The following is a 23,354-nucleotide window of genomic DNA, read 5'->3' as shown; positions in this document are numbered from 1 at the left end:
GTTTCATTGAGGAGTATGGAAATGGCTGCAAGTTAATTGCCAAGGGCAGAAGGGATGCTAGGATGTTTACTTTGGAAGCGACCATTCCTAAACTTAAAGCAGCCATGTTTGCACATGATGAGAGTGCCATCAGAGATGTAGAGATCTGGCACAAGAGAATCGGACATGTCAATGTACAAAAGCTGAAATCTATGCAGCAAAAAGAAGTAGTACTTGGATTACCTAAATTCAAGTATAATGATTTTGGTCATGTATGCCCTGCATGTCAGTTTGGGAAGCAGGCACATTTCCTTTCATGAGACATGTAAAAAACAGCACTAGGCCTTTACAATTGGTACACTCTGATGTCTGGGGTCCTTCACATAATGCTTCCTTTGGCGGTGCACGATATTATGTCTCATTTATTGATGATTTCAGCAGGTACACTTGGCTTTATATCTTGAAACATAAGGATGATGTGTTTGATGCATTCAAAGACTTCAAGAAACATGCTGAAAATGAATTGGGCTATTACATATCATGTTTGAGATCAGATGGAGGAGGTGAATATGTCTCAAACTACTTTGACAGGTATCTTGCTAAACATGGGATGAGAAGACAGCTCACATGCAGTTATACACCACAGTAAAACGGTGTTGCAGAGCGGAAAAACAGGGTTTTGATGGAGTGAGCTAGAGCTATGCTGAATGAAAAATGTATGCCAAATGGTTATTGGACTGAAGCAATGGTGACTGCTATATATGTGCTGAATTGAACCCCTACAGCAGGGATTCATGATGTCACTCCGTATGAACGGCTGTATGGTCATAAACCTGATATTTCACACTTGAAGGTATTTGGCAGCATTACATATGTGCATATACCGGATGAGAAGAGGAAGAAATTGGATCCTAAGGCAGTGAAAAGTATGTTTATTGGATATGCACACGAACGGAAAGCTTATAAGTGTTATGTATCTTCTACGCATGAGACACTCATAAGCAGAGATGTGGTATTTGATGAGTTAGCATCTTGGTATGGGAATCCTGTTGCAGTGCCTACTGATGGCTCACCCAGTATGAGTCATGCTAAAAATACTCGTGCAAAGAGTACTTCCATGACTGGTCAGACAGGTGATGTATCATCTACAGTGAGTCCTTGGACAGGTCGATTACGAAGTCGCACTACTGCATCCACTGACACGGATATGTCAGTGAGGAGGAGAACAGATAAGGGAAAAGAAAAGGTTTTTGAAGATGTAACAGGTCCACTCACTGCAGGTTATGATTCATCTAGTAGTGACAGCTTAGATAGTGAATTGGGGATTTCGTCTGTTATGACGCCAGGTGCTAGACAGAGCCATTATGTGCTGCCTCATGAGAGGCAAGCTCACAGTGAGCCATGGCTCAAGAGATCAAAGAGGGTCAGACGACCTGTTGACAGGTATACTTACACTGGATATTCAGCCCATCATTATGCTTATATGACGAAAGTAACAGGTTTTAGAGAACCAAGTAAGTTTGATGAGGCAGTTTCAGATGAGAATTGGTGTGCTGCTATGGATGAGGAATATTCAGCTTTGGCTGAAAATTGTACATGGGGTTTGGTACAGTTTTCTGAGGGAAAAACACCTATTGGATGCAAGTGGGTGTATAAGGTAAAATGTAAAACAGATGGATCATTGGAAAGATATAAGGCCAGGCTGGTTGCAAAAGGGTATGCGCAGCAGTATGGTCTTGATTATGAGGAGACTTTCAGCCCTGTAGCAAATATGGCTACAATTAGAACTGTGATTGCTTTGGCAGTAGCTAGAGGCTAGAAACTATGGCATATGGATGTAAAGAATGCATTTCTCAATGGAGAATTACAGGAAGAGGTTTACATGGAACAGCCTAAAGGCTATGTACATCCAGAATTTCCAGCACATGTATGTCGGCTGAAAAAGGCATTATATGGGTTGAAACAGGCACCCAAAGCATGGAATGCTCACATCAGCAGTTATTTACAGCAACATGGTTTTCGATTGGGAGATGCTGATCATAGTCTATTTGCGAAGAAGACAGATAGTGGCTATGTTTTTCTAGTTGTCTATGTTGATGACTTAATCATTACAGGAGATGATGAAAATGGGATTGTAGAAATAAAGACATGTTTACAGGCTGAGTTTAAGGTCAAGGATCTTGGAGAGCTGAAATATTTTTTGGGGATTGAGGTTGTCTCTACACCTCGAGGCATATGGCTGCTACAGAAGCAGTATGCTCATGACATGTTACAAAAATATGGTATGGCTGATTGCAAGCCTATGGATACGCCTTTGGAGCAGAATGTCAAGCTGCAGATTGATGTTGGGACAGAGATTGAGAGTGTTACTATGTACAGATAGATGGTAGACAGCTTGATCTATCTCACGATCACTAGACCTGACTTGAGTTATGCTGTGGGGCTTCTTGTCCGGAATGCAATAACTTGGAATGCCCTTATCACAGGCTATGCTTTACATGGGCAGATTGGAAATGTATTGGACTGTTTTGAGCAGATGCAAGAAGAGGGTGTGTCCCCAGACCCAAGTTCTTTTGTCTGCATGCTGAATGCGTACAATCACTCATGCCTACTATTTGAGGGGGAAGGGAATGTAAAAACAACACTTGTCGAAAGAGAAAAAGAAGATGCGCTAATATTAGAGGGAAGAAGCTTTTCCTGGGGGCCATCACTTTATATGATAATGGGACTAAAAGTTTGGCGGACTTTTTTTGCTTGTGGAGGAAACGGGGAAAGTGTCCAGAAAATATAGAGTCTACCGCTTTATTTTGAAAATAGTTTTTCATCCTTCGTGGAGTGGCGACCTGAAGACGGCTATTCCGGTTCCTCTGTGTGGGATGCAGACATGGCGGGGATCCCTTGGCTTTCTTCACCGTCTCAGGAGACAATGTCAACAACCAGAAAACAGGAGGAGAAAGACGCTAAAGCAGATTTATGAGGCTTTGATAAATCAATCAGTGGACTTGGTTTTAACAGCTCATCCTACACAAACAGTTCGTTGGTCATTACTTCAAAAGTATGGACGGATTTGGAACTATTCATCACAATTGTTTCATCCAGACATTACTCCTGATAAAAAGTAGGAGATGCTTCTACTCCTGACATCGATACTTTGTTGCTGATTTTTCTTCTGATCTGCGGTCCTGCTATTGAGATCCATGTGGTCGAAAGTCTGCAAGCTGCGATTTCATCTAATCACTCAACACCTGTACCCCTCCTTAAGGTCCCATCAACACCGTAAATTCGATACACAACCTTGTCTAGCTTCAGTTGGGATTAAGACGCTGAGACAGTGAAGATATATATTTTCCTTGAAGGGGCTTCCCAGGAAAATGTTATCATAGATTTCAAGTCTACTTCTTTTGATGTCAAGATTCATGATGTGTCTGGCAAAAATTATCGGTGTGGTGTATCCAAATTAAGCAAACCTATATTACCTGAGAAGTGTACTACTGTTGTCAAGCCCAATCGAATCATAATCACATTCAAGAAGGCTGACAAGGGCAACTGGCCTGATCTGCACTTCAAGGAAGACAAGCTGAAGCTTAAGTTGGAAGCTGACAAGGATCTCATGGCTGGACTGATGGACATGATAAAGAACATGTATGAAGAAGGTGATGAAGATATGAAAAGAACTATTGTGAAAGCATGGACAGAGGCACAAACTGGGTAGAAACCTGATCTTGGAAGACTTGAATGAGGAATCTCTTGTGAAGGCTATCACTAGTCTACTTCAGCAACCGATTCTTTTCTCTCTGTCTCTTCCATATGCCAAGGCTGGTGCATCACTCCTGGAACTTGTTTAAAACAAGTCAACAAGATCACTGCCGGTATCTTCTGACCTACTCAATGTTCTGGAAGACCCCAAGATGAAGTTCATACAAGGCAAGCTGTGACTTGGAGCTGCAATTTGCTCATGGCAGGACATGGCTAACTCTAAGTTTCCACCAAGAGCCATCATCTTCGTTTGCACAGAGATATATAACCACAACCCATTTCCCTCTTCAGTCTTAATTCCGTTGAAGGTGTTGCCTTCTTTGCTGTCCACTGCTATTGTCTTCTCTTGTGGCAATCTCTTGCTGAAATTTAAATGCTGAGAACAGTCTTGAACTGATGCTGAATGTTGGGTAGACTTATGGGTTGATTGCTCATTGATTAGATCGAGAAAAGGTTCAGAATTGCTGCCCAACAGAACTCTTTCCAGCAAAACTCTTCAAGTCTATGTGTCAATGGCAAAATTGACTTCATACACCTGAATGCAAAACAAATTATGAGATACTATAGATTTTTCTGAACATGGACCTCATGTAATTTACTTGGCAAGGAATATAGTGAATTTTTGCATCAAAAATTCGAATTCTTCTTGTTAGCCTCTTTCCTTGTTGCAACTTGAACTCCGTGTTCAGCAGCCCTTACACGAAATCTACGACATTTTTGGTGAACCCGACGTGAAAGTGCTGCATCACTTTTCAGCAAGATGGGAGACTCGCAAGAAGAGATGACAGATGATAATGTCATGAAGAACCTGTTTCAGTCATTTACCATGTATATGCAGCAGCAAGCTCACGCAAAACGTGACAGTGATGCTATGGATGCCTTGAAAGGTGTCCAACAGGAGATGAAGCAGTTTAATGGCCACCAAGTGTCAACTTACCTGCATTTGTATGAAGAAAAGATGAAGTTTTTTGGGGTTTCTCAAGATGTTTGGAGCCACTACTTCTTGCGGATTGTGGTGCGCGCTCTTGAAGGCCGAATTGCAGAAATTCAAGAAGCACATGCAGGTTGGGCTGAATTTAAGAAGGCATTAAAAGATGAATATTTCCTGGAGGATACAGGTCTTATGAATCGCAGATATTTTTTAGCATGGGTTTCTATGCCTAATAAGGGACTTTCTGTTACCGCTCTTCTGCGAGAGTTTGAAAGCCGCTATGATCAGTTGGATGGGATTGAGCAGCAAGATTTGGAGATGCAGAAAGTGGAGTTATTTTTACAAGCTGCTGATGCTGATTTATAGGAAAAGTTGGATGATCTTTTGGAAGATCAAGCTACTGATTCAGGTTTAAAGACCGAGTGGAGACATGTCATTGATGCTGTGAATGCTCTTGTTAAGAAGCAGCGCAGGAGAGTAAGATTGCATCGTAATAGAGGATCAGTTCCTGAAAAATCCTTGGAGACTTCTTCTTCTACCCCTGCTGCAACTTCTTTGCCTAAGCCTACTCCTCCTGCAGTGAATCCACCAGTTCCTGCTGCTCCAATGCCCTTATCTGTAGATGATGTTATTAAAGGCTTGGCTGATTTGACGATTGAAGCAGTCAAAGCTGAAGTTGGTAAGTTAAAGGAGCAACTTATGTCAGTACTTGTTATAGCACCTGCTCCAGCGACTGCTTTTCCAGCTAGTCAAAGAAAAGGGCGACGATGTATTTGGTGCGATAGTACAGAGCACCAACACTGCAGAGATTGTGATGCTTTTCAGGAAGCACATAAGAAGAATGTAGTGTTCTGGGGACAAGATGGGAAGATATGGTTGACAGAGACTGGCGCTCCTCTTGACACGAACTTCGGTAAGGGAGGCATGAAGAAGCTTCTTGATGATATGGCTGCGCGATCATCTTATGTGAGTGTTAGAGAGGATGCTTCAGCTTTTGGAGTCCAGCTTGAGCAGAAATCTGATGGAGACTCTGCTTTATGGTCCTCTGCCTTGGAGATAGCAAGAAGAGGGAAAGTTCAGGCATCTACTATGACTTGTGTGGGCTCTAGCATCCGAGGAGAAACAGGATGGGATTCTCCTGTTGACAGGTATTCTATTTTTGCTTATATGACTAAAACGCAGGGTTTAGATGCCATGGTTGAGGAAAAGAGAAGAAGAGATGAGGAGGGTCCCAGTACCTCCAAAAAGACTAGAGGGGGTGACATTGTTTCACCACCTGTTACAGCTCCACCTATGTCAAGTTCTCCAGCTCAATCAGGTCCTGAACAACCAATGGGAGACAAGCAGAAAGAAAAGAGGCAACCAAGAAAAGAGCCAGGATTCAAGCTCTTGTCAGACCTTGATATGCAAACGGATATGAGTAAGATTTTTCATGAAAGAATTTTGAATAGTGAAGTCACTTTTACTGTTGGAGAAGCTCTTGGGATTGCTAGAAGAGAAATACATGATCAGATGCAGGATCTTTTGCGGAGAAAACGACATGCGATGGAAGGACCTGCTTTACAGGGATTGTGGCATAGAACTCTTGGAGAAGAGCATGATGATGCACTGAAGGTTGAGAATGCTTATGTTAATCCGCAATTGGAGAAAATAGTTCAGCCTATGCAGTATGAAGATGATGATACCCCTATTCTCATTCCTCGCAGCCATTTTTCACAAAGTCATTGGGCTAGAGCAACCACTCAGACAGTGGTAAGGATTGGAGAGAAACAAATTCCATTGGTTGCTTTAGTCGACCATGGTTCTGAGATTAATTTTATTGCTCGAGGCGTTTATGAGAGTAGCAAGTGGCCTATGGATGCAGAGCATGGCTGGCACATGAGAGCCACCAATAATACTTCTGGTGATATGTATGCTGCTTGTCCGAGTATCAGAATTTCTATTGGTAATGTTGAAGAGGATTATCATTGCTTTGTTCAGGATTCTTGCTCTTATCCGATTATTCTTGGACAGCCTTTCATTACAGAAGCAAGAATGGAAACGAAAGTGATGGATGATGGGTCAGCTTATGCGCGGATACACAGTAAAGATGGTATGCGAGCTGTTCAGTTTATGACTGTTGGGGTAAACCATCCGAGAAACAGGGACTCCTTGCGTGATGAGGCACCACTACCTGCGAAGGAGTTGGATTTTCATTAGGTACCGCTGTCTTGCGAGATGCCAGTGGTACAGAGCGGAGAAAAGAGGAGATCTCGCCTCCTGGCAGCCAGTCTTTCTCCAATAATTTTGTTGGTTTTTCTTCAGATAGTTCAGTGAGTTATCAAAAAATTTCAGATTTGCCTAGAGCTGCCAGGCAGTACATTGGTCGTAAGGAGAAAGAGTTGAAGAATGCAGGTAATTTGCAAGCAGAAGAGCATGTAGATGGATTGTATGAAGGGATGTCTTATGCAGATACATTGTTTGAGATGGGAGCAATGCTGAAAACTGATGTATGTAAGGGTTCAAAGATCATACCTGTGCAAACCTTGGAAATGTTTCAGGAAATTTCTGGTTTTATGCTGAAAACAGAGTTAGAGGCTGAGAAAACTCAGCAAACTGAATTTATGGCTGATCTTGATCAACTAATAGAGCTGCAGAGGGCTGAATTCATTCAGCCAACAGAGTTGAATGCAGAAAAATTTCTACATACAGAGTTTCAGGATGCACCTATGCAGTCCATAGAGCGAAAGGCTGAAATTTTTCAGCCAACAGAGTTGAAAGTTGCTAAAAATTTGCAGAAATTATAGCAAAGAAAAGAGTGCTTGAATGATGCCAAGGTTGACACAAAATATAAAACAGTTGATAAGAGGGTTCGCTTCCTTCTGATAGTGATGAACAGATTGAAAAAGCTATGAAGCAGCCTATGTTGAGAGATCCTACAAATATTGGACATAAGTTTACAGCTGAAACTCTTGCAGAATTGAAGATTGGAAATGATGATTTTTTGCTTCCAGTGGAAAAAGAATGTTTTAGAGAGATTCTTGGACGTCATGGTAAGGCATTTGCTTTCTTTCCACATGAAATTGGCTGCATTAGTCCCAAATTGGTTGCACCTATGGTCATCTTCACTGTTCCTCATGTACCATGGAATATACGTCCTATACCTGTGCCTAAAGCACACTTGCCAAAGCTGATAGAGTTGCTGAATGAGAAGATTAAAATGGGGATTTTGGAACCCTCTTCTGCACCCTATTCTAACAGGTGGTTTACTGTACCAAAGAAGAATGGTACTTTGAGATTTATTCAGGATATGCAGCCCGTGAACAAAGTGACAATCAGGAATGTGGGAACAGGTCAAGTTGTGGATGAATTTGCTAAGGCTTTTGCAGGACGAGCCATCTATTCTCTAGGTGACTTGTATTCAAGTTATGATCAGTTTCAGCTTGCCTTGGAAAGCAGGGATATTACTACTATGCGGACACCTATTGGTCTTGTGAGGATGTGTACCTTGCCTCAAGGTGCCACAAACTCAGTTGCTCATATGATGAATGCTATGTATAGAGTTCTACGAGACTATATTCCGCAGTATACCATGCCTTTTCTAGATGATGTGCCTATTAAGGGTTGTGCAGAAGAAGAAAAGAATGAAAGTCTTGATTTGCGTGGATGTAGACAGTTTGTGGCTGACCACTTGATTGCTTGTGAGCAAATATTGACACGATTAGAGGAGGTAAAATTGACACTTTCAGGGCTGAAATCTATTTTTGGTGTTAATGAAGTTATCATAGTTGGACATATGGTTGGATACTATGGCAAGAAACCTTCACCTGCAAAGGTGGATGCCATAAACAGGATTGCAGAGTATTGCTCGACTACTTCAGAGGTTCGGAGATTTGTGGGAGCTTGTGTATTTTACATGATTTGGATTCCTCATTTTGCTCATATAGCAGATGTTCTCTATCAACTGCTTCGAAAGGGGCAGAAATTTCATTGGGATGAGAAGCATTCAAAAGCTATGCGTAAGCTCAAGAAGCTATTGCAATCAGCTCATACTCTACGCAAGGCAGATTATCAGTGTGGACGACCGATCATGTTGACAGTTGATACTAGCCCTATTGGCATAGGTTGGACTATGGGACAGGATGATGCTGATGGAAATAGGTATGCAATCCGCTTTGGAGCTAAAGTTCTTAATGAGCGACAGAGGAGATATCCGCATATCAAAAGTAGTCACTGCACTGAAGTGTAACAAAGGGTATTTTATTGGAGCTTCAGTTGTTGTGGAAACAGATTGTTTGCCTTTGCTTGGTATGATTACTAGTTGCTCGACTCCAGATATAGCGATGCTTCGGTGGATTGCCTATATCAAATCATTGAATCCAGAATTTCGACACATAGCAGGGAAAGATAATCCAGTTGCTGACATGCTATCTAGAGCGAGATATGAGGATGAGGAGTCAATGCTTGCAGAAGATGATGAAACAGAATTTGCTGCTTCTGTCCTTGTTCATGATTGTCATGTATCTACTGTTGAAGCCTTTATTGAAGAACTTTATGTTGTCGAGTGGCTGCAAATTGGACAGTATCTAAGTTCATTGACTCGAAGAGCTGATTGGACAGATGATGAATTCAAGAAAATCAGAAGGAAGGCTTATGGGTATTTCTTGAAAGATGGTTTTCTTTGGAAGCATCCAAAGAAGAGAGGAGGCTTGCCCTTGAGAGTAGTTTGTGATATAGCGATGCAGATACAGATTATGCGAGAGTTTCATGAGAGTTCATGGGCTGGTCATAGAGGTGTGTGGGCTACCTATGAGAAAATCAAAGAAAGATACTGGTGGAAAGGGATGTATAAAGATGTCTCTCATTTTGTGGAGACTTGCAGGGACTTCCAGCTTTACTCTTTAGTGCGACATCGTGATGAGTTGCATCCGACTTATCCACTATGTATGCATTATAAGTGGGTGGTAGACTTGGTTACTTTGCCAGTGGGACTTTGGCAGATGAGATATCTTGTCTTAGCTAGGGAGGATCTTACAAACTATGTTGAAGGCAGATCTTTGCGGACGAAGACCACCACTACAGTATGTAAATTCTTGTTGGAATAAATATTTTGCAGGTATGGATGTATAGGCAAGATTACAGCTGATCGTGGAGAGCTAGATGCAGATGAAGCTAGAGAATTCTTTTCACGGCTTGGGATTAAATTGGCTCTTACTACTGCCTATAATCCAGAGGGAAATGGCAAGAGTGAAAGAGGACATCCGCCGATAGTTAAAGCATTGGCAAAAGCTTGTAGAGGTCGGATTGGGGATTGGCCGAGATTACTACCTTTTGTGTTGTGGGCTGATCGCTCTACACATACTGTGACTACTGGATGCATGCCTGCAGAGTTGATGAATGGGCAAAAACCTGTCATGCCTACAGAAATTTGTGCTCTCACTTGGAGTGTTCTTCCGTGGCATGAGAATTTATCAAGGGAAGAGCTTCTAGCTCTTCGGATTCGTCAACTAGAGAGAAGGACAGAAGATGTGCAGCTAGCAGTTAATCGTTTGAAGGCAGCCTGTCTCAGAAATAAGGACAGGTTTGATTTAAGGCATCACTTGAGGCCTAGAGCCATAAAAGAAGGAGATTGGGTTCTAGTCTACGACAGTATCTAGAAAATCAGCATAGTAGCATGAGAAAAATGGTTCAAAGATGGTTTGGACCGTATGAAGTGAAACAGGTTTTTGACAATGGTACCTATGAGTTGGCTGAATTAGATGAAACAGTATTGAGGGTGCCCATTGCTGGAAAACGAGTCAAGATTTTCAAGAGAAGAGAAGATGAAGAATATGCACTTGAAGTGTTGACAGAAGAAGAGCAGGTAGAAGAAAGACAAGCAGAAAAAGCAGAGAACATAAATGATGAAGCTAATGGAGAAACAGGTCTACTAGAAACAGAAGATGGACTTGACCTGTTTGTGGACTTGAATGATCCTGGATAGTTGGCACATCCGGAGGATGTGCAGGTTTAGAGGGGGTGGATGTCGTGCTGCTGCGCATCCGAGTCGTATACACCTCCATTTCTTTTGTTGTGCATTTGTGTTATTTTCTGTGTGTGATTCATTGTTTGTGTGATGCATTTCGATAATCCGCATCCAATGTATATATTCCCTTAGTGCATGTATATGATTTTGTTTGGATGCATGATGTGTGTGTGTTAGAAAAATATGAAAAACTGATGCCAAAGGACATTATCAAGCTGATAATTTTAATGATGAACTCCAAGAAAAGTGCAGGATACCGTGGAATCAAAGAAAGCTTTATAGAAGCTGACATTTAAGCTATGAAGACAAAGGTGTAAATTCAGGAATATCATGTGCAATGGGAAAAGCTCAAGGAGTGTTGGACGGGTTTCCTTGTTGAGATGTAGTCTCTTGGAATGCACTTATTGCTGGGTATGCACAGCATGGACCAGGTGAAGAAGCACTAAAGTTATTTGATAAGATGCAATCTGAGGGTCACTCTCCCAATGCAGTCTCATTTATCTACGCCTTGAAAGCATGTGCTGACATAGGAGCACTTGCCAAAGGTCAACAAGTTCATGATGAAATTGTCAGACTAGGTTGGTTGCAAAGTGATATTCTGCTTGGGACTGCTGTGGTGGATATGTATGCCAAGTGTGGTGCATTTGGCAAAGCACAGGGAGTGTTGGATGAGCTTCTTGTCCGGAATGCAATAACTTGGAATGCCCTTATCACAGGCTATGATTTACATGGGCAGATTGGAAATGTGTTGGACTGTTTTGAGTAGATGCAAGAAGAGGGTGTGTCCCCAGACCCAAGTTCTCTTGTCTGCATGCTGAATGCATAAAATCACTCATGCCTACTATTTGAGGGGGAAGGGAATGTAAAAACAGCACTTGTCGAAAGAGAAAAAGAAGATGTGCTAATATTAGAGGGAAGAAGCTTTTCCTGGGGGCCGTCACTTTATATGATAATGGGACTAAAAGTTTGGCGGACTTTTTTTGCTTGTGGAGGAAACGGGGAAAGTGTCCAGAAAATATAGAGTCTGCCGCTTTATTTTGAAAACAGTTTTTCATCCTTCGTGGAGTGGCGACCTGAAGACGGCTATTCCGGTTCCTCTGTGTGGGATGCAGACATGGCAGGGATCCCTTGGCTTTCTTCACCGTCTCAGGAGACAATGTCAACAACCAGAAAACAGGAGGAGAAAGACGCTAAAGCAGATTTATGAGGCTTTGATAAACCAATCAGTGGACTTGGTTTTAACAGCTCATCCTACACAAACAGTTCGTTGGTCATTACTTCAAAAGTATGGACGGATCCGGGACTGTTGATCACAATTGTTTCATCCACACATTACTCCTGATAAAAAGCGGGAGATGCTTCTACTCTTGACATCGATACTTTGTTGCTGATTTTTCTTCTGATCTGCGGTCCTGCTATTGAGATCCATGTGGTCGAAAGTCTGCAGGCTGCGATTTCATCTAATCACTCAACACCTGTACCCCTCCTTAAGGTCCCATCAACACCGTAAATTCGATACACAACCTTGTCTAGCTTCAGTTGGGATTAAGACGCTGAGACAGTGAAGATATATATTTTCCTTGAAGGGGCTTCCCAGGAAAATGTTATCATAGATTTCAAGTCTACTTCTTTTGATGTCAAGATTCATGATGTGTCTGGCAAAAATTATCGGTGTGGTGTATCCAAATTAAGCAAACCTATATTACCTGAGAAGTGTACTAGTGTTGTCAATCCCAATCGAATCATAATCACATTCAAGAAGGCTGACAAGGGCAATTGGCCTGATCTGCACTTCAAGGAAGACAAGCTGAAGCTTAAGTTGGAAGCTGACAAGGATCTCATGGCTGGACTGATGGACATGATAAAGAACATGTATGAAGAAGGTGATGAAGATATGAAAAGAACTATTGTGAAAGCATGGACAGAGGCACAAACTGGGTAGAAACCTGATCTTGGAAGACTTGAATGAGGAATCTCTTGTGAAGGCTATCACTAGTCTACTTCAGCAACCGATTCTTTTCTCTCTGTCTCTTCCATATGCCAAGGCTGGTGCATCACTCCTGGAACTTGTTTAAAACAAGTCAACAAGATCACTGCCGGTATCTTCTGACCTACTCAATGTTCTGGAAGACCCCAAGATGAAGTTCAGACAAGGAAAGCTGTGACTTGGAGCTGCAATTTGCTCATGGCAAGACATGGCTAACTCTAAGTTTCCACCAAGAGCCATCATCTTCGTTTGCACAGAGATATATAACCACAACCCATTTCCCTCTTCAGTCTTAATTCCGTTGAAGGTGTTGCCTTCTTTGCTGTCCACTGCTATTGTCTTCTCTTGTGGCAATCTCTTGCTGAAATTTGAATGCTGAGAACAGTCTTGAACTGATGCTGAATGTTGGGTAGACTTATGGGTTGATTGCTCATTGATTAGATCGAGAAAAGGTTCAGAATTGCTGCCCAGCAGAACTCTTTCCAGCAAAACTCTTCAAGTCTATGTGTCAATGGCAAAATTGACTTCATACACCTGAATGCAAAACAGATTATGAGATACTATAGATTTTTTTGAACATGGACCTCATGTAATTTACTTGGCAAGGAATATAGTGAATTTTGGCATCAAAAATTCGAATTCTTCTTGTTAGCCTCTTTCCTTGTTGCAACTTGAACTCCGTGTTCAGCAGCCCTTACACGAAATCTACGACAACGTACAAGAGAGATTTAACTTTTGTGACATGTACCATATTGCAATAAAAATTTTAAAAAAATGGGTTCATGCACCTGTTCACAATCGGCCGGCAATACAAATGTTTCACGCAAATCCATCCATCTTTTTTGAGAATCTGTTTCGAGAAATCAAGATGGGCCTCGTTGAACTATTGCCCCAGCTCCTTCAAATACCACTTTGAACCACTGCACATCGAATAGAATTAGGAAGAAGCTATGGTAATCCACCGTGATAATACTTTGCCAATTTCCAAAATACTCCATCTCATCTATAACGGTGTTTGGATATGTTGCTCATCATCAGCTCTCTTGCTCGAACTTTGCCATGATTCCACAATCTGTTGTGGAGCATATTTTGTTGATATGCTCCATGCAAAAATGCAACCCATGCAACCACCCCACACTATATATTTTGTACTATACATTGAAAGAGTCAATTAATTGTTGCATATAAAATCCAGATACAACAAACCCTAAACATGTTGTCACCTTTAGACTACATCCCCTCGAGAATTCACACTCCTTAGTTGAGACCTCTACCTCTTCGCGAGACGCTGTGCTCAAAGCTCCATGCAACCATCACGTTGACATAAACCACAGCATCTTCTTCATGCCCTCGGGATATCAAATTGATCAATGGTTCATACTACGTCAAAATTTAGATCGCACTTCTTCCCAATCTTTCTTGGCTTGCTCATACCTAGCAAGCCACGTCTCCATGGAGGCATGGTGCAACATACAAAATTGATTCACTTTCTCCTCCATTGCAGCATCCACTCTTTTTTCCACCCATTTTCAACGACCACACCTCTGGTCAATCTATCATCGTCCTGTAGCAACCATAACATACTATTGACTGAATCCACCGTTGGTAGCCACTGTGAAATATGCACTAACGCTTCAGACACCAACCAACCTTCAGCCATACTACCTTCTGGTTGAGCTCATTGTCACACAAAGCTTTCACGGTTGTCATGAAGCATTCCAAGAAGAACATCCATCGTGTATGGATAGGTCCAACAATCTCAAGTTCACCTACAAGATACATCACAAGGTGGGTTTTTATCATGAGCATGCTGGTGGGCAAGTACTTCTCAAAGAGATAGACTGTCTCCACTGCTTCGTGCCTTATAGATTCAATAGAGGATTTCCTGATCTCCTTTTGTGAGATCCATTGCACTAAATTTGACGACTTGTAAATCGCGCTGCATATTTTTGAAGTAAGGCATCCTGTGATCACGATCGGTAGTACAAATTGCCATAAATGAAGAAGCATTATGAACAATGACTACACTCCAAATAGCAAAATATGCAGGCCACTTACAATCCATTTGTAGTAAAAACCTGACATATCTTATGCCAATCATGTAATTTTAGCCCTGATAATTGGTCTTCTTTAGAAAATCCGGACTTGAGAGAATGCATCATACATGTCGAAGTGCAGATAGACTTGATAATTTGCTTCACAAAGAGCTCTTCTTTAGTGGACAAAAACCCAAGGAGTGCGAGGTAGCTACAAGCAACCATCAACACTCAAAGTGCCTACATCTTGCCTACCTCCTTCAAATCCATTCGTACCCTTGCAATGTCTCTCTTTCGTGTGATGTGGTCTCATAGTAAGCTACCCACATTCTTGAAAATATGCATGGGATCTAGCAAGTGGTTGATCTATAAGTGGTTCCAATACGAAAACTCGTAAAAAACTAAAAAACATTGCATTTCATTTGGATGTGACTCCATGTGGAGCATTTTTTGCTCGTACTAGCTTTGGGCATTCATTGATGCTGGAGATTGTCCAAGAAAACCTTCCCTCAAATTATGACCCTCCAGCAAGAAAGCAACATGTCCTTGATATACCATCTTCTTCATGGTTTGTGACCTTCGAGAGTCTAACTGTGGCCCACACAATGAACATGCATGATAACCTGAGGTAACCAAACATGTCCCAATACTTCTATCCAGTGAATACAAACTTGAACGAGCTATGATAGATATTACCAAGAACGAAAGCCTACTTACTTGAGCACTCTCCAAATCCCAAAATTCCATGCATGGTCCACATGAGAATGGCTCGAATATTGGCGTACTGTTGACCATTGCACTTGCTCATATCTTTTACGGTGACCCCCTCCTCCTACAAAATGTTAAGCTCATTGACTAATGGAGGAAGATACATGTCCATATTCTTGACTTTGTAGCAGCAGGGAATGAGCAAGCTAAGGATGAGGCATCCTTTCTTCATAGAAATCCATGGAGGGATGTTGTAGTTAACAAGGACTACATGCCACACACTATAAGAAGTTGAGCGCAAACCGAATGGGGTCATGCCATTCATAGCAAGACCAAGCCAAAGATTCCTTGGCTCTCGGGCAAAGCCTAGAAAGGTAGAGTCAATGTAGCTCCATGCACGTGAATCCACTGATATTTGTTGGACTCCATCATTTGTGGATCTATTCTACGCATGCTACATTGTCAAGCTCACCATGTCGAACATATGAAATATGTGATGTATATTAGGAATAAGTGAAAAGTATCTAAGAACTTTTTGAGGGCTGGTTTGCCTTGCAAGTCTTGTCGATACCTATGAGCACCACACTTTGGATATGTCTCCATAGTCTTGTACTCTCCTTGAAACAGTAAACAATTGTTGACACACGCATGGATGCTATTGTAGTCCATGTCAAGCTTTTTTAAAACATGTCGCACATCATCAGGAGACTCAGGCATGGTATTTGCAAGTGGTAATATATGATGCTTTAGTAACCTTACAAAAAATCATAAAACACCTTGAAAAAACACATTTTCTTTTTATGATGGTGCTGAAAAGAAATCAAGGAAGTGTATATAGAAGATACGTGAATAACTCAGTCACACTCGCATCACTCCACCCATATTTTGCTTGCGCACTTAGGAGTGTAGGCAATGTCTTCAGGAGAGATACTCGGCACCCATCATATAATGGTATGGATGCTTCCTCTCTAAGCAGATCAGATGTCTCGACATCCATGGGCATCAATGCATCCATCGTTGCCTCCATCGTAGGCTCCGAGATTGTGGAGAATTCTAGAAGGCTGCCTGCCTCCTCTAGTATTGATGGTATAGATTGGGTAATACCTTCCAAGTCGTGGATTGGCTCAAGCACTCCATCCATCACACACCCACAAACTCTTCTAACTAGCCACAAAGGGTGCACTCCTCCTTGGGATGAGACGTCACCTCCCTGTAATAAATTTTACGGCCACATCCAATGTTTTTGTATATGATATTCAATTAGTTTGTGAATACAATGCATGATTGATATGCACTTTTCTTACCGTTTTCTCAAAATCTGAGATCGCCTGATCAATGATCTCTGATTGAAACTTGCTGAAGCGTTGTATGTGTTCCACATACAATTGACATTTTTGTCTAATTGCCAACTTACATTGAGAGCAAGGACATGGGACACACTGATTAAGATACGCCTCACGATCTTGAACATCATGGCCTTCATCATTTTCCATTTGGTCTATGTTATGACAAACTTTTTTTTTTGTTATCATTCTTTTTTTCTTTCTTAAATTGTTTGAGAAGGGATTTTTTCTCTTGTAACTCAATCAACAAAATTAATGTATGTAAAGTCTCCACCTAGGGCCTACACTATGTAAAGTCTAATATGCTATGCATGGGGACGAGGGAGTAGCTGCCCTATGTCGGGGAGTGATTCTCGTCCCGTGGTATTGCACTGGACTACTAGTACTACTAGTACTTGCCTTCTCGAACACACCAAAGGTGCATTTTTAACAAAACCTCTCGCTCTCTCTCTCTCTGTCACTACTACTACCACCACCACCACCACCACCACCTGCTACTGCTACTGCTACTACCACCACCACCACCACCACCACCACTATTACTACTCGCCTTCTCAAAGTGTTGAACACACCCAAGGTGCACCTTTAACAAAACATATCTCTCTCTCTCTCTCTCTCTCTCTCTCTCTCTCTCTCTCTCTCTCTCTCTCTCTCTCTCTCTCTACTACTACTACTACTGCTACTGCTCTCGCTCTCTCTCTCTCTCTCACTCACACTCTCTCTCTCTCTCTCTCTCTCTCTCTCTACTACTACTACTACTACTGCTGCTCTCGCTCTCTCTCTCTCTCTCTCATCTCTCTCTACTACTACTACTACTGCTACTGCTCTCGCTCTCTCTCTCTCTCTCACCACTACTACTACTACTACTACTACTACTACTACTACTACTACTACTACTACTACTACTACTACTACTACTACTACTACTACTACTACTACTACTACTACTACTACTACTACTACTGTCTACATGTGACTATATTAAATAAGTCGGGTTAGTAGTCACTCAGTGACCTAACTAGAGTTAGTCAGTCTAGTCTACATTTACACTAGGTCACTTTATCTTGTAGTGTGTGTGTGCTTTTCAGTATAGTGTGTGGAAATGAAGGAATGAGCTTGAGAGCCTGAAGGCTCATGGATATGGACTACTACTACTACTGCTACTGCTCTCGCTCTCTCTCTCTCTCTCTCACCACTACTACTACTACTACTACTACTACTACTACTACTACTACTACTACTACTACTACTACTACTACTACTACTACTACTACTACTACTACTACTACTACTACTACTACTACTACTACTACTACTACTACTACTACTACTACTACTACTACTACTACTACTACTACTACTACTACTACTACTGTACAGCTGTCTACATGTGACTATATTAAATAAGTCGGGTTAGTAGTCAGTCAGTGACCTAACTAGAGTTAGTCAGTCTAGTCTACATTTACACTAGGTCACTTTATCTTGTAGTGTGTGTGTGCTTTTCAGTATAGTGTGTGGAAATGAAGGAATGAGCTTGAGAGCCTGAAGGCTCATGGATATGGACTACTACTACTACTACTACTACTACTACTACTACTACTACTACTACTACTACTACTACTACTACTACTACTACTACTACTACTACTACTACTACTACTACTAGTACTACTACTAGTACTACTACTACTACTACTACTACTACTACTACTACTACTACTACTACTACTACTACTACTACTGTACAGCTGTCTACATGTGACTATATTAAATAAGTCGGGTTAGTAGTCAGTCAGTGACCTAACTAGAGTTAGTCAGTCTAGTCTACATTTACACTAGGTCACTTTATCTTGTAGTGTGTGTGTGCTTTTCAGTATAGTGTGTGGAAATGAAGGAATGAGCTTGAGAGCCTAAAGGCTCATGGATATGGAGTTTTTCCCTTTCTCTCTCTCTACTCTTTTAATAGTTTTATAGTGCATGGTGGCATGGCTGAACCTACCACAATTAGCACAAGGTCATGACCTAGGGTCTTGACACTTGGCTTGCAAGTGGTTCCCACCACAATGCACACATAGAATGTGTGGCCGCATTGGTCATCTCATCATCTCCTGTAGTTTGGTTATGTCCATCCTAATCTTTGCTAGCTCCTGTCCTAAGCCACTGCCCTTCCCTATGTCCTGCGCGCTTGGGCCTTCTCTTTCACTTAGCATTGAGGCCCTCTTGGAACTCTGGTACTCGACTCTTCTCAATTCAAATATTTGGAGCTTCTTTCCTTGAGCTGGTTATCCACTCTAATAGCTTCTTACTACATCTCGCTGCAAGCTCGAGTTGCCGACCAAGGCTTTGTAGAGCTCTTCACTTTGTATTCCACTGATGAATACCATGGATATCACTCTTTCAGTTGGTCTCTCACCCATTGGGATTCTCTTGAAGAGGCTCCTCACCTGGGTCACATAATCTCGAATATCCTCTTTCTCTCTCTCTGCTTAACATTCATGAGTTGCACTAGTAGGTTGTTAGAGTACCCAAGTTTAGAAAATCTCTTAATGAGGAGATTTTTCAAGCCACTAAAAATTGGCACGCTTTGTAGCATCCAAACTCGTGTACTTAGTTTGAATAGGTCTCTGAGTCCGAAGGCTTGGGAGCATTGAGTAGGATCGGTGAGGCCATTGGTCTCAGTCGAACTGTTCCACAAAGCTGTATGGGTTTAGTATATGTCTAGTTGCTTCGCCACCTTAAAAATTTTTGATTGGCTCTTAGAGCCTTGGTTAACTTCTAACCTTGCTATCAATGATGTTGCTAATACTGCAATGCTATGCTCTACTACCATGTTATCTAGCAGTCGCTTCGTCGGAAGTTCGCTCAATGTGAGGTCTCCATCTAGTGCCCTCTCACTCTCTGACTAGTTTCTGCCTGCTAGGGCTAGCACTCTTTGAATCTCTCACATTTCTAAGCTCTGGTGCAAACTCCTAGTTTGTTGGTCATGGTTGTAGGCAACTAGGCCTTGCAGAGCCCTACGTGCCAGCTTCCTCACCTCCTCAAGATCTACTATGATGTCCTCTACAAGTCTGCTGCGATACTCTAGCTGGGTTTGAGCATTGTATTTTCTCACTAACTGTTGGACAACCTCAGGAAAGTCTCCTAAGTTAAGCTCCTCATTGCTTCTACAACTTGAGCTTCCCTCTTCCATATCTAGGACTTCCTGTTCTGCCAAGTTTTCAATCAAGTCGATAAGGCCGAGTAGATCCACTTCCATAGTATTGTCTGTCCTTGTTGCGTTTAGATTTTTGACCATGTTCACCACTTGGTCCTACTTTTGGGGATTCAATCGCCCTTCTATGTCTTTGGGTCTTCTCTTACTAGTGGGTTTCTTCAAGTTCTTAAGTTTGATTGTGTTCCTTTGTTAATTACAACCAATCCTCAACTGACCCTCACTCTATGCATGTGTGCGCATGTGTGCTCTTTTCTATGGACTATGAAAAATCAAGCTTTTAGCTTTCCTCATTTGTGCTTTGAGGACTGGAATTGAGAGTGAGTGAGAAGACAAGTGCCTAGACAACTCTAGCACTCACGTCGTGGGTTTAGACTAATAGGCTTCTATGCTCCGTTTTTGGCTCCGTTTTTTACCATCCCGACTGGTTTATAGGGTTCTCTCTGTTCCCTCCACTCAGTCATGATTTGTTAGTGCTTTAAGACTCCAATAGATGTTGCTATCAAGCTAGATCACTAGATGGTCGACTAGTGTTGCCTCTATGCCGCCCGAGTCTCACTTATCCCTTTGTTCCTTGTGCCAAAAAGGCTTCTCGAGCATTTGTATGGTCTTCGGATGTTCGTACAGTCGGTGTCTAGGTGGTCTGGTCCAATTTTCAATTTTTTTTGGAAAAATCAAACTCTAAATGCAACAAGAATCAAAAGCAAAGCACTGAACAGATTTCTCCTACTCAACTAATCATCCAAAATAAAAAATACTTACTTGTAGCATGGATTAAAGACTCAAAACCTCTTATCTATCTCAAGCTCCAATTTTGGGGATGAAACCCTTACTTTGATGCTTGATTTGAAGCATGCAAGTGCTCAAGCTTGAATCCATTTTCTTGAAAATGGAACCAAAATGTAGAGGTGAGCACAAGCTCAACTGCCAAGACCCACAGACCGCTTATTGTAAGCCTTTCAAGTGAGCACTAATGGCTACCTCTTATATAGCCGATGCACTATCCCTCTCTACGAGTGTAGTGAGCTTACATTGATGCCCGATTGAGTTGCTTCCTCTCTCAAGCACTCTGATAGCTCCATGATTCATGATACAAGATCAAGCATCCTCAAGCCTCTTCCTCCAAGCTCCATCCTCAATAGCCATGCGCGAGACAAGAGAGAAGAAGAGATAAAGAAGAGAGGATATGGTGAAGAGCTTCACCTCCAATATCTCTCACTCTCTCACACTCACTCCCTCACTCACTCACACTCCCTCCCTCAAGCACTCACAAGCAAGCAAGGGAAGAGAGGTAGAGAAGAAAAAGAAGAGTCTACTTTGCCACACACCAAAGAATAAGCTCTCATTCACTTTTTGAACTTGATATACAAAACCCTCTTTCCCTTGGGCAGTCATCCCCTTTTTACATGGCCGGCCATAGCTTAGGCCCTTTTTTCCATTGTTCTCCTATCTTCCTAGCTTCCTTCCTACCATCCCCATCTATTACAATTTGCACAGGTCAGAGCTTGGCACTCTTAAAATAAATCATGGTGCACCTTGCACTCTTTTACAAAAGTATTGACTTGTGCTTTTTCTTATGACACCTCTTCTTGATTTAGGACTTTTTCAAACTTCTTGTGTTTCTCAATTTTTCTCGGCGTGCCTTTGTCCTCCATTCCACTTTTGCCTTGGCCTTGTCTTTTGCTTTAGATTTCTTGGATCTTCCACCTTGTTCTCGTCTGAGGGTTAACATGGAATGGGGAAGGACAAGAAGGAGGAGGGGGAAAAACACAACCCTCAATAAAAGAACAATGAGTGAAAATAGGGATCTAAGGAGCACCTTGAGGTTGAAATAGAAGGGGTAAAATAACCTATGGATTAGATTTATAAAGTGAAAGATAGGTTTCATATCTATGGACCATTTTTTGATGATAAGATAAAGAACACACTGACTTAGGTCTGCGAGTATTTTACACATGAGCAGAGGCCTTGTTTTGACACTAATTCAAAATCACAGAATCAATCATGGTATGCCAAGAAGTTTCAGGGAAATCAGCCACTTTGGAGAAATATGTCTAGAATATCTAATTTATTTGCAACTCCAAATTTCTAACATACAAAATAGCTTGTAATACTACATCCCCCACATAACAAGCCAAGTTTTCATCATCTGGGATCAATAAGTCACCTCCTAAGTATATGTAAGAAATAAGCATGGTATATATAGTCACAGAATCATCAAAAATTGTTATGACCACTTTAATCAACAAATCAAAAGACCAAGCTCCACTCCAATTGTCCTTTGGAAGACGCAAATGCATTGTGGAAAGCTTAGTATAAAATGCTAACTTATATTGCTGATAATTCACAAAGAATGATTGATTTGGAGGAACAAACTCCTAGAACTACTCAAATGAAAACCACAACAAGTCCATTTTTGACCGAAGCCTTTTCACCTTGGCTTGGAATAAAGGTCATAATGTGGCATTTCTTTGAAGGACAGCTAAATCTACAAGGGATAAGGAAGAAATTAGCTGCTGCACAAAACGACTATGTGAAGTAGAACAAGGCTGAGCCAATTGTTCCTTGTGTTGTTGAATCTGAGTATTGCTTTGGTCTAGAATAGTTGTAGTTGATTTGAGCTTTTCTGTCCTAGTAGCTATCAAAGCTTTTAGTTCTTGAACCTCCTTCAACAACCTATCCCTCTCCTTAGTCACAACGACAAGTTGAGATTTAGTCTTTGCCAAACTAAGCTTGTAAAGTAGAGATATCCTCTTTTTGACCATTAATGACCTTAGTCTATTACTCCATCTATGTATAGAGGTTAGAAAATGTTTCTTGGGAAAAGGCTAGAGCATCCTTAATGTGATAACATCATCATCTTCAATAGGAGGAGAAACCCTTGGAGGATCAACTTGTAGTGTGGAAATTTCCTTCATAGGGACAGCATATGTCAGGAAAACATAAAGGTAAGTTCCAAACGTGACATTTGTCACATTACCCATCATGGCTTATTTTAGCCAGGAGATATGAACTCCAATCAATGGTTAAACTTTTCAGCACCATGCGAAAAGTTGTAAATAACTCCTTCAAAAGATAATTAGAAGGGGTTTTGGCATGCATAAATCTATCTTGAAGGAACTGGTACAACTGTTTCCAGAAAAGGATTGGAAATCATGGATACACTAACTCCTCAAGTAGTGATAACCCGCTTAGGATCCAAGACATCCTAGGTCTACTTTTGTAACATCTTCAAAGTATCCTCATTAGAGAATGGTTGATGGGTAGTAGGAAAAGGTTTCCCACAATATGGTAAAGAAAGAGCTTTGTGCAGGCTCTTAGACATCATGAGGATAACTGTACCATGAGAAAAGCCAAACCTTTTGTTGTAAGAAGTTAGGACTGATTACACATGTGAGA

General features: G+C 41.5%; 2 pseudogenes; both read left to right on the top strand.

The window, feature by feature from the left end:
- Positions 1-1,380: 1,380 nt before the first annotated feature.
- Positions 1,381-3,691, top strand: LOC148028849 (uncharacterized; annotated as a pseudogene).
- Positions 3,692-11,130: 7,439 nt separating this feature from the next.
- LOC148028848 (uncharacterized) lies at positions 11,131-12,612 on the top strand (annotated as a pseudogene).
- The last annotated feature ends 10,742 nt before the right edge of the window (positions 12,613-23,354 follow it).

The sequence above is a fragment of the Lygodium microphyllum genome, chromosome 11, assembly GCF_053477565.2.
Source record: "Lygodium microphyllum isolate KBCC chromosome 11, Lygodium_microphyllum_v1.1.10, whole genome shotgun sequence".
NCBI classification, from domain to species: Eukaryota; Viridiplantae; Streptophyta; class Polypodiopsida; order Schizaeales; family Lygodiaceae; genus Lygodium; species Lygodium microphyllum.
This window is presented reverse-complemented; position numbering and strand designations above follow the sequence as displayed.